Source organism: Pinus tabuliformis, chromosome X, assembly GCF_031772625.1.
Source record: "Pinus tabuliformis cultivar Carrire ecotype Pingquan chromosome X, CPIR1, whole genome shotgun sequence".
Lineage (NCBI taxonomy): Eukaryota > Viridiplantae > Streptophyta > Pinopsida > Pinales > Pinaceae > Pinus > Pinus tabuliformis.
This window is the reverse complement of record NC_142308.1, coordinates 1,300,199,595-1,300,212,066: the sequence shown is the minus strand read 5'-3', so window position 1 is coordinate 1,300,212,066 and position 12,472 is coordinate 1,300,199,595.

The window sequence follows — 12,472 nt, the reverse complement described above, 5'->3', positions numbered from 1 at the left end:
ACTGCAGTAAGTTGATCTGTTGTCTCATGCTATAAATGCGGAAAAACTTCAGCAAGCCACAATTCCGCAGTGCATTTACTGTAACTGGATCATGTAGGGCAAGCATGTCCTCTTCTTCATGCTCACGTTCTTGCCATGTAATGGTCATCTTACTCCAAAGATCTATGAAAACCAAACAAGAGAATAGTTAGATCCTGATTTTGGTAAGAAACTGGAAAAATTTCAATCAAAAATTGTGCACAGAATTCCTTCTCTGCGCCCATCGCACCTACAACAGTGCTCTGGGTGCATTGCATGTCAGATGCCCTTCAGACTGGCCAACATTCAATGCACCTTTTGATACACAAAGGGTGCACTGAAGGCAGAACAAGTTTTTCAAACCCCAGAGGCTCAGAAAAACTAGGAATCAAGCTCAGAATGAAAAATGGAAACCATGAAATGAAAGAACTCAGGTTTAGCTCCTACTTGGTCCAGACGGCGCCGAGAATCGTCCACAGAATCTCCCAAAATCAGCTGATGAAAATCAAAGGGGGAAAGCACCTCCAAAGCTCCAACAAACCAAAGTTCAAATGAAATGGTAAAATGAGAGGTAAAAACACTTTTTCATTACTTTTTACGTAGTTCAAAGTAAAATATTAGTGTTCTAACTCGTTTTCAAACATATATTGTTCATTTCTGACTAGCTTGTTGATGCATTTGAAAATACAGTGCAACCTTTGAAAGAACAAAGCTATTTATGGTAAAATCAAAAAAGGGGCCATTCAATTGAGAAGTTTTAGCACATAGTTCAAGCTTGTTAAAAAATAAACATAAGACATGAGCAAATGTTTCCCCTCGTGTTTAAGCTCGTTAAAAAATGAATTATTCCCTGGTAAATAACCATTGTGAATGTAGTACTTCAGCCATTAAAGCCTTGGTCGTGTTTGCACCGTCACCTCCACTTTTTCATTGGCCGATCATTCACCTCCATTTGATTGTTTACCCATTTTGAGGAACAGTTGCGAAGAGTGATTTCACTAGCCATCCTTGTGACACTGCCGTGATTGGAAAATTCCAAACCTTACCTGGAATCAGTTGCTACCCGTTTTATCACTCGTTCCTCAAAAGACGAGTCTCCTTTAAGCTCTTTTCAACTGACTCGTAAAATATGAAAAGATTGCCGAGCCATTGGCCTCTCCAGCTCGTTAAAGGGACAAGAAGTGCCATCCCTCCTCTAGATTTTAATCTTTTTGGACCTGAGGGATTATTACACAAAAAGATCAAGCGCTTGTTTTGTTCGGCTCGTTAAAAGTATCGAAAATCCATCCCTTCTGTATTGTTTTATACTTTTTCGGACTTAAGGGATTAGATGACGAAAACTAAATTTTGGAGTTACCTTTATGTTCCTTTTCAGACTCTCTAAAATTGAAAAGGACCGAGTTATCTTTGTCATTAAACTCGTTAAAAATATTAATAGTGAAAAACTTGTCTATAGACGAGAACGAGTTTCACTATCGCTAGGCTCGTTAAAACATAGCGATGGGTTTGCCCGAAGGGAAAATTATAGAACAAGCATATGTTATCCTCCTCAAGCTTGACAAAAATAAAGACGTACTGGTCAGCAATGACTGGGGAAAATTGGGAAGAAAACTTAAAGAAACTTTGTTGTTAGCAAGTTTCTCTTGAACATGACACTTCCACTCCGTGTCCGAATCAGGTTGGGTTGTTTCATTCACCGGTCACATCACCATGGTCACGCCATACCATCCACATTTGGGGTTAATGCTACCAATCCATCACATCAGTGTCGCCGATATGTTCAAGAGAAGTCATTCAGAGAATTCACCCGTGTCTCACCCACTACCATACATTATAATCCATTCTTTCATGACCGCCACCCTGAATCTTATATCACCAGATCGTTTTCACCGCCATTAAAATCATTTGCTCCATTCCATGTCATTGATGTGGGATTCATTAAGGCCCTCCTGTGACGGATCACTTCTTGTTGACATCAGCTCATTATCCAAGAAGTTGATCTAGGAACACCCCATTTAGTACTTTGAAGCTTGCATACCTCAATGGCAAGTTTCTCACTTCCGGCGACAAGTTTACATCAATGGCCTTCGACCGAAAGATTTTGCGTGGTGTTCGATGCCAAGTCCTTTATTCACACCACATGAATTATACTGCAGTACCTTGAGGGTCATTATCATTATCGGTGATTCCTCTCGCGCTTGTTAACAGTTTACATAATTGACTGGTAATCAAGCGACGTCTTTCCATGTTCGACTTCAGAACATTTCTCACATGGATCGACTTGTACTTCGAGTGAAGATCGGACGAGATTGAATACCCCGGATCTGGTTTCATCCATCCGGGCTGCGATATATATTCAGGGAAATAAAGACATTAAATGTACATCATTGCTACACAGATAATCATCCACTCAAAAGGATGATGGCTCTATCAGAATCATCAGTCTACACTCAGACGATTGTCTGTCCTATGTACATAAAAATGAATTTATAAAGCTGAGCATGGGAATGCCCGCCTCAGCTAGATCATGAAAATAGTATGAAGATAATGTATTGTATTGTATCTTATTACAAGTCTCCTCCCAGCATTGAAAGAACTTCGGATCCTCATAATAAAGCATTTCACCCGACACCAAAAGATTAATGGCCTCATACTTTAGGGGGCAACTGTTATAGACATTTTTTGGCCCTACAACCCCAAGCATGAAATGTCCATAAACCAAGGGCTCCTAAGTCCCTAAAAGTGTTGTTCTAACCCCTAAAGGAACAAGGTCAATAGATTACAGCTTCTCCCAGAAGTTCTCCATGAGAAACTGCTCAAAATTGGTCAAAACAGGATCATTGCAGCTGCTCCACTGGCTAAGTGCGTTGCATCTCACCCAAATACACTGTGAGGGTGCGTTGCATTTCAAAAGTCCCTTCTGTGGGGTGCGATGGATGAGAAGCGACAAATGGCAGTGTCATTCCACGAGGTGGAGAGGCAATGGAAGCTTCCAGAATCTTCTCCTGTGACACTTGCCTCACTGAATTCGACCAAGGATGAGTAAGAGGCCATCAGTCTCCAAGTGGAAGCTAGAACTATCAGAGAGAAGACACTAATCAAATCACAAGCTGACTCATCCCCCTTATAGATATCTATATATGCATCCCTCATCCCAGAGATCCAGAGGCTGGAATTTTGCATATTGTAAGGAATTGTTGTTGGTTTCTTGAGACAAACATCAGATTGTTGGGTGATCTAAGCTTTGTTTGAGGTGAAGAGGGGCTTCTTTGCTGAGAGGTTGATGCTGGGTCAGAACAACTGGTTGTAACTCCTCCTGGCTCTTTTCTTGTTTATCAATAAAAGCTATTTGAGTTTTCCTCCATGCTTTTGTATCATTGATGCTTGTTACATTTGTATAGTCAATTTACATCTAATCCTAGATTGTTTATGATTATAGATCCATGTCTTTGTATAGTGCTATGCTTATGTGATCTTACAGGTACTTTGCGAAGCTGGGCGTACAAGGGAGCAGGTAGCTGAGGACTATCAAAGAAGAGAGGGATCAAATCAGGAGATTGGCGCAAGACAGAGGTTGGTCTTTCTGTTCCTCTCTATCTATAATTCATAAAGGAAAAAAAAAAGTAGCTTTTCTCTGTTTGTTTCTAAGGCAGCTATCACACCTTAGTGTGATAGAGCAGTTCTAAATAGACACTTTTCCCTGTAACACCCCTCCATGCACTGCTCAGCCAATGCTACCACCAGTGCAAGTACCTCGCCTATGCTGCACATGCGCATAACCTTACCAACCTTATTTGGGTTGTCACTTTCACTACTTTGTCATTGATTCTGGATATGGCGTAGCCCCTTTTCTTCTTTTCTAGCTTGTACTTTTTCTTCATGGCCTCCGAGATGACCAAGTCATTGCTCTCCCCTTTCGAGATGTTCATGGGGTCTTCCCCTTTGCATGGAAGCCAGGAAATGTAGTGAATCAAGTCTGTCGTGATGGGGATGGGCTCCTCCAGCCACAAACACCCATCATGCACTAGGAAACGTAGCTACCTAATGACGAAAATGGTTATTGGGGCACAATGGAAATGCGAAACCCAGAGCAAGTTTAGTAGCCCAACCTTTTCCACTCTGTGCAACCACTTTTGCAGCTCTAATTCTACAACCCTTACCATGGTGTTCTACTTGGGCTTCATGAGGTGCGATGTATCAAGGTGAGGGAACTTCTTGTTGTCAGCAAGGTCCCAATATTCAAATTTTAAGCTTAACACCCGTCCCAGGTGCATGCCCTCAAAAATAATTTTGTCTGGGAGGAGCGAAGTCTGGAGCGAGCTCTTGGTCTGGTCAAGGTCCTTTGGTACTTTAGCCTTCCCTTTTCGCGGGGGGACATATGTAGGTAGCTTTATCAGGGGTGTGCAAGACCAGTTTCCTCCTCCATGCCTTCATCCTCATCTTCTGTGATGATCAGATCCTCCAGGTATCCTTCTTCTTCATCAATCTCTATGGTGACATCTTTCCCCTTCTCCTCCATTGACAACTTGGTATGCAGCGGGTTCCATGGGGACACACGTATGGGAACCATCGCTTGTTTGTCCTTCTTGGGTCTCAGCATGTGTCGTGATTTTGGGATTTCTGCCACAATCCAGACACCTTCTGGACCATCCCCCCATAGTCAAGGACTATGTGGCCTCTTTAGCAGTCATTTCTGTTATCTCCACAACGTCCTCATCTATTTCCGTCATGTCTGTCCCAAAACATAGCACTCGCGAACTTAGGGGATCAATCAACGCTCGACACACAACAATCAGGGTGCTTCTCAATAGCTCAATTCGCAAATGACCAAGTGTTGTTTGCTGGGTAGCCCCTTGTAATTTATAGTGCTTTTTGAATTTGAATTTGACCATCCCCCCCAAATCTGATTCATTAATGCTCTCTTGGTGGCAGATTTCCCTAAATCTTGCCCATAAATCACGTCTTTAATATCTGTCGCCCACTTCATTTGGACTTAAGTCAAGCATCCCATCATGAATAGTGACTTCAACAGTGACTTTCTTGCTAGCCTATGTGGCTACATAACCCCCCATGTGCGGTCGCGGACCTTGTGAATCTGTGCTTCTACGCACAGCTTCAATATCATGCAGCTCCCAGGCAAAATAGTTTATAGTCTCGTGCTTCCTTTCAATTTCCTGGTGCACTAAGACTATACTTCCTTCGGCTAGTTAGGTGGTTGCGCCACCCATGTAAAGTTTCATCCTGTCATCCATCATGTTTCCTAGAAAATACCCACCTTTTATTGTTATGGTCGGCATCGCACACTTTACCATATGAAACGCACTATCTTGGTTAATTCACTTAGTAATGTGCAGTCCAAGCCAAGGCATCAGACTGATCAATTCATGGCGATAGGCCTTAAACCTATCATCATGATTATATACATCCTGCCTTATCACCCTGGTCTTTTTGCCGAGAAAATCTTCCTTTATCTCACCCTATAGCTTCTTGACTTCCGCATCCACCAGAGCATTTTCTTCCTTAATCATACCCTTTCTTCTTCAAGTTCTTGGAGCCTAGAATTTCTTTGTTGGATTTCTACTTCCAAGGTTCCACGAACCATCGTATCTACCAGTGCTATCATGAAAAGTCTAAGCTCTCCAGGTACTATAGGGCTTATAGCAGTTGCTTCATACTCCAGCCTTTCAGTGCCTGCGTGGTCAGGTTCTTGCACGCAGTCCTATAAGCCCATAAAACTGCTGGTATGTGCAGGCCCTAGTCAGTTCGCTTCGCATTATGGACCTTCTTCAACGCTTCGCGTACTTTGATAAATGCTTCTATGTGGATATTCTTCTACGCACTTGGTCTTTCCATACTTTGTGGTCCCAACTGGAGGGGTTGTTTGCACCATTGCCTTACCTGCACCTACTTATTGATTGTGTCTCCTACAGTGAGGACGATGTGCATTCATGCAGGTTTCACACCATATGCCTGTATCCATCTGGATAGGGAAGGTTCATTCGACAATCTTGTCTATTAATCGCATCGAAGGCTTCTCAAATTGCATGTGCATCATCCTTCTTCATTTGTGCCAGTCCTCAAAACTTCTTTTGTGTGTACCCCACCATCTTGCAGGCGTAGCTCACATTACCCATTTTAGAGCATCGAAGCACTGTTGTTCTAGTACTTCTCTTTCAAATTTGTTCAGGAAGTCATCCACCTCACTTAACCAATCATACATAGGCAGATCTCTTACCTCTATTGCTACACAGTGCAGCAACCTTGTCATCATGTTACAATTGAGCATGGTTACCTTGTGTAACCAGTTCTGCCATCGTTCTATCTCCTCATCAGAATTTGATGTGCAAGAGCTTTCGCGCTCCCATGAGATTCGTTGTCCGCAATTATTTACCTAGTCTTGCTCCTGTGCTATTGTCTTGTAGATGCAATCCATATCATTGTCACTATCATAGTTTCACATTGGCTCTGTCTAGCGTGATCCTTCTATAGGGTCTAAAGGTACCACTATGCACAGTGAATTTTTCTCAAAGATCATCTTGTGCTTCTTCAGATTTATCACTCCATTCATGTCAGCGACCTAATCTATTCCCAATAGCGTGGGGTAGGGATTTTTGTCATCAACAATCTCTATCACTTCGAAATATGCTAGCGCACTTGCTCCTTCGATATCTACTATGATTCCCTGTAATCTCCCCATACGTAGGATCTTTTGCTGGTTCCACATCCGTAGTTGGATAGGAGACCATTGCACTGCAGGCCTACCCATGCACTCCAATGTCTACTTAGGTAGGATGTTCACATCTGATCCTAGATCCATAATCACTTGGCCCATCTCATATTCCCCAATCTATGTGGTCAATCTCATTTCACTTCCTATTCACCTCGAGTGCTTCCCGAGCTTCTGGAGTATGCGCGGTTCTCATGGTGTGGTCACAGTGCATCTAGTTATGAGTTCTTGCATCTTGTTTATAGCCTTGCTATTGCGCAACAGCTTCATGTATGTCTCCAAGAATGTAGTGAGAATCGATGGGTCCATTTCCGGCTCTATTATGTCTTTACCTCCTGAAGTGCAGGCATCAATGAAGCTCCTCTTATCTTCCATGAAGTTCTTTGTAGTATGCTCCAAATCAAATTTTGGTTCCTTCTTTGGAGCCTTGCTGTTATAGAGATTTTTGTGCCTTACAGCTCTGAGCATGAAATGTCCATAAACCAAGGGATCCAAAGTCCCTAAAAGTGTTGTTCCTGCCCCTAAACAAGGATAATTTTAGGGGCGAATGTTCGTCCTTTGGCGAAATTAAGGGGTTTTAAATTTTTAGTGGGCGAATATTTTGTGTCATAGTACATTTTTACAAATCACCTCAAATAGCCCACCTTATTTTAAGGGAGAGGGTAAAAAAGGTAAATTTAGCCCTTGAAATTAGGACTTACAACCTTCCATTCGCCCATTTTCAAGAATAGGTTTTATTTAAGTGAATCCTATGGGCCAAATACCATATTTATAAAAGAGGTATGGTAAATTAATAAAAATATAAATAAATGAGAGGTATGGTAAATAAATAAAAGCGTCTTTTTATACTTACTCAAAAGATATGGTAAATAAATAAAAATATAAATAAACTAGACGTATCGTAAATAAATAAAACCTCTTTTTATATTTAGTCCATAATCCTCGTTCTATTTATGAAGGCTCAAGAAAGAGGTTTTATTTAAGTGAATCCTATGGGCCAAATACCATATTTGTAAAAGAGGTATGGTAAATTAATAAAAATATAAATAAATGAGAGGTATGGTAAACAAATAAAACATTTTTTTTATATTTACTCCATAAGTCACCTTATATTTACGAACACTCAAAAAATGGGTTATATTTAGGTGAAACCTATGGCCAAAATACTATGGGACAAATACCATGGACTAGATTGTTATTAATATCATGCAAAAAACCATTATTAACCCATGGGACAAATACTATGGGACAAATACCATGGACTAGATAATCATCCTACCAAAAGGATGATGGCTCCATCAGAATCATTAGTCTACCATCAGACGATTATCTGTCCTATGTACATGAAAATGAATTTATAAAGTTGAGCATGGGAATGCCCGCCTCAGCTAGATCATGAAAACAGTATGAAGATAATGTATTGTATTGTATCTTATTACAGGTCTCCTCCCAGCATTGAAAGAACTTCAGATCCTCCTAATAAAGCATTTCACCCGATAAACGGCCTCATACTTTAGGGGGCAACTGTTATAGACATTTTTGTGCCTTACAGCTCTGAGCATGAAATGTCCATAAACCAAGGGATCCAAAGTCCCTAAAAGTGTTGTTCCTGCCCCTAAAGAAACAAGGTCAGCAAACTACAGCTTCTCCCAGAAGTTCTCCACCAGAAACTACTCAGAATCAGTCAAATCAAGATCATTTCAGTGGCTCCACTAGCCACCTGCGTTGCATAGCACCCCAGTACAGTAGCTAGGTGCGTTGCAATGCAACTAAATGCACTACCAGGGTGTGCTGAGCGGGAAATGACAAATGGCAGTGCCATTCCGCGAGGTGTAAAGACAATGGAAGCTTCCAGAATCTTCCTCCATGACACTTGCCTCACTGAGTTCGACCAGGGATGAGTAAGAGGCTCTCAGCCTCCAAGTGGAAGCAAGAACTGATAGAGAGAAAGGAAACTAGTCAGATGACAAGATGACTCATCCTCTTTGCAAACATCTATATATGGATCCCTCATCCCAGAGATCCAGAGGCTGGAATTTTTTACTTTAAAGAGAATTGATGTTGGTTTTTGGATTGAGATTAGAGTATTGGGTGATTTATGCTTTGTTGGAGGTGAAGAAGGGATTCCTTTGCTGGGAGGTTGATGCTGGATCGGGACTCACTTGGTTGTATCTCCTCCTGGATCTTCTTGTTATATCAATAAAACTATTTGAGTTTCTCCTACATGCTTGTGTATCTTTGATGTATGATTGCATTAGTATGTTTAGCTTAAATCTAATCCTAAGCTATTTATGAATATAAATCCATGTCTTTGTGTAGTTTTCCTCTTCTGTGATCTTGCAGGAACTTGGTGAAGCTGGGCAAGAGAGGGAGCAGGTAGCTGGAAGCTGTCAAAGAGGAGAGAGAGTGGATCAAAGGACTAGCGCAAGACACAGGTTGGTTCATCCCATTCCTCTTCATTTACAATTCATAAAGAAGAATACAAGAATAGTTTTCTCTGTTTGTTGCTAAGGCACTGTCACACCTTAGGTGGATAGGGTCGTCCTGAATAGGCACTTTTCCCCACAACAAAATGGCGACTCCGCTGGGGAGATTGTCTAATTAGTTTATTTGTGTTTCTCTTGTTGTTTGTCTCATAGATTTAGAAGTAGCAATCGAACTGCATTTGCCATTTTCAAATGCAAAGTAGACAACTGCTACTTCAATCCACTCACTGGATTTGTCTATGATTTGAACAATGGATTCACAAATGATCTGATTGCCCATTGTGATAGCTCTTAGTCCTCCTTTAACCCTTTGTGATAGCTCTTAGTCCTCCTTTAAATCATCCCTCTGATTGTACCTTACTGATTGCTTTTACTTGGCCAAAAACCATAGATTAAACTGCAAACCGTGACCCAGAACTCGGATAGAAGTCTCGTTTCTGCCCCAACGCAGGCTCTGTGAAGAGGTTCTGCATTTCAACGCAGGTCCCGAGAGGGCTACCTGCGCTGCAATTCAGTTTCTCTGTGCAACAGGTGCGCTGATCAGCCTTTGCCCTGTGCAGCTGAGGTTCTTTGCTATGTTTTGTCCAGTTTTGATCTCTGTTTTTGCAGCCTCAGACCAGTGTAGGTACCTGTCTGAAAACCCCTTTTCTCTGCCTTAATTCCGCCTCCTTTGTACAAAAAGACTGTAGGTGTTTTTGTGTGTTTGTGGCATCATTTACAATTTTCCATTGCAAAAGTGAAATAGTCATACTGTCGTCCTTTGATTTAGATATGTCGTAACTGTCGATTTTGGTCTTAGGAGAAAGTTCATTTGCTCTTGACAGTCGATTATACATTTACCTTTGCCTTTGGTTTGAATTTTTCACTTTCTAAGTGTCAAAACAAGTGTTATTTCGAAAATCGTAAAGTGTCGTAATCTTCTCTACCTTTTGATTTCGAAAAAGAAGCTTGTTTGTGTTTGTCATTTGAAAGCGAATTCAAAATTGTACATCAACTTTCTTTTTAGGCATCAATATTAAGAAAGTGAAAAACAAATACATGCACTTGTGCATTTGCATATTGATAGTTTGTATGGCTTGATTTAGGAAAAGTGCATTTACAGTGTGCTCTTTGCTCTTTGAGAAAAGATTGTGTCTTTCTTTTCCCCTTGTAGCTAGGATTTTCATTGTTGAAAAGAGATAAAGATTTGCTTATCATCTCTAGATTGCATTTAGGAATTACATCTACATCTCGTGGTGAACCTCAAAAGGCAAACTTCTAAAAAGATCAACTTAAAATAAACTGAATGAATCTAACAACGCTTTGGAACTTAACGTACAACATAGAGGTCTAGGCTAGAGACGTGTTCCGGCGTTGTAAAACCTGGTAACTGTTGGCCTCACTGATGGTTGGGTGATTCCTCCACTATGAGATGATAAGTGCCAGTACGGATTGTGCTCCCACGTACCGTCGAGTATATATTGGGAGACCCCTATAGGCTTAAAACCTTTTATCCATAGGAAGCCATGTCGGCCGCCCTACTGATCGCAATGCACCGAACACAGCATTCGAGAAGATTGACTGCCGTACCGTAAAACGTATTCTGCAGTTTTGTGATTGGTTTGGTACTCCCTCTACCTAGATCTCCAGAGTAATCCCTTTTGTTCCTTTTCAGACTCCTTAACGGAAAAGGTCCATCTGAGCACTTGTCACTTCAGGCTCATTAAAAATCGAAGGAGACTAGAGTCATCTTTTGTTTTTTCTCGACTCTTTAAAACTGAAAAAACAAGTTGTGTCTAAAGCGTCTAAAAATTTATTTTAAACGGAATATTCATCACCCTTTTCCTACGTTGATCTTTAAGTTGAGAAAATGGAGTCTACCAACCAAGGAATTCCCCTTGGTGGAAATCCTAGTCCCTTCTCCTCTTGGGGAGATGTTGGTGCACCCCATATGGCCACATTGTCGCTTCCAGGACTGACAATTGGCTTTCCGGTCTGGCTCTTCTCAACCAATGTCGTTCAGAACACCACTATTCCTGAACAATCGAATCAGCAGTTAGACCAGTCCAGAGTTACCCACCAACCTTCTACTTCCTCTAATTATTCCTCTCCTCCTTCCTCTTCGCTTGATGGAGCTGGCAAAGCCAAAAGCCAAGTTCCTAAGGAGAGGAAGGAAAAGAAGAAGAAAGAGAAGAAGAAGAAGGAGCCAAAAGCGAATGGGGGCAAACGAGTGTCGTCTAACGAAAATCCACACACCGCACTGACCAGGCCTAAATCGCCATGTGTCATTTGCAAGGGAGACCACTTTCACAGAGATTGTCCTTGCATCCCTCGGATACTAAGGGACTGGTCTCCCCGCTTGCACAATCCGGTGGCGTCAACCTCTGATAGCCATGTTGACAGCTCACCGTCAACTAGTGAAAGTGAAGCCACAGGACAAAAAGGGAAAGCTAGATTTCCCTGTAAATTGTGTGAAGGCGACCATGTCGTCCACCATTGTCCCTTCTTAGATGAGGCTAAAAGAGTTTTGGAAGATCGTCCGGTTTCACCGTTGCGGCTTCCTCCTCGATATCAAAAACTCCTGCCAAGTCCTTCACCAGTTGAAAACCCGGCTGGCCCGCTCAGGTGGTCAGCCGAAGCACCTATCATTGAAGATAAACCATCTGAATCCATACCAGACGAAAGTCAAAAGGTAGAGGGGGCAGTTGACCCGGTCTTGCCTTCAGAGGTTTCATCTTCAGATGATACCGTCACAGAAGAGAATAAAGATGACACCGTCCAAATTCTCTTCATCAACACAGACTCCGACGAACAAGGGGGCAGTCTACCCATTCCTTTACCGCAGGAAGGAAGTTCATCAGAGCCATACCCGGCCGTCTACTCGGTCCCACCTCCAAGCAACCTAGTTGTCTCCTTCGACTGGAATCAACTAGGCAGACCCCGCTTACCAGCAAGTGTACCATTCCGAATTATCGTTCAAATATATAGAATGGTCATGGCTGGTACCATCATAGATGAGGGGGCTTCTGTGAGTATCCTTTCCTCTATTGCTTGGAAAGCGCTTGGTTCGCCACCGCTTGTGCCTGAAATGAGAAATCTGACAGGCTTTGATAAAGGAACCAGTCGACCTTTAGGGATCCTTCCCAATGTGCCCATAACATTGAGAGGGAAGACAGTTCAAATAAACGTAATGGTAGTTCAAGGACCCTTAGATTACAATCTACTCCTTGGACGAGACTATATTTATTGCATGGGAGCCATC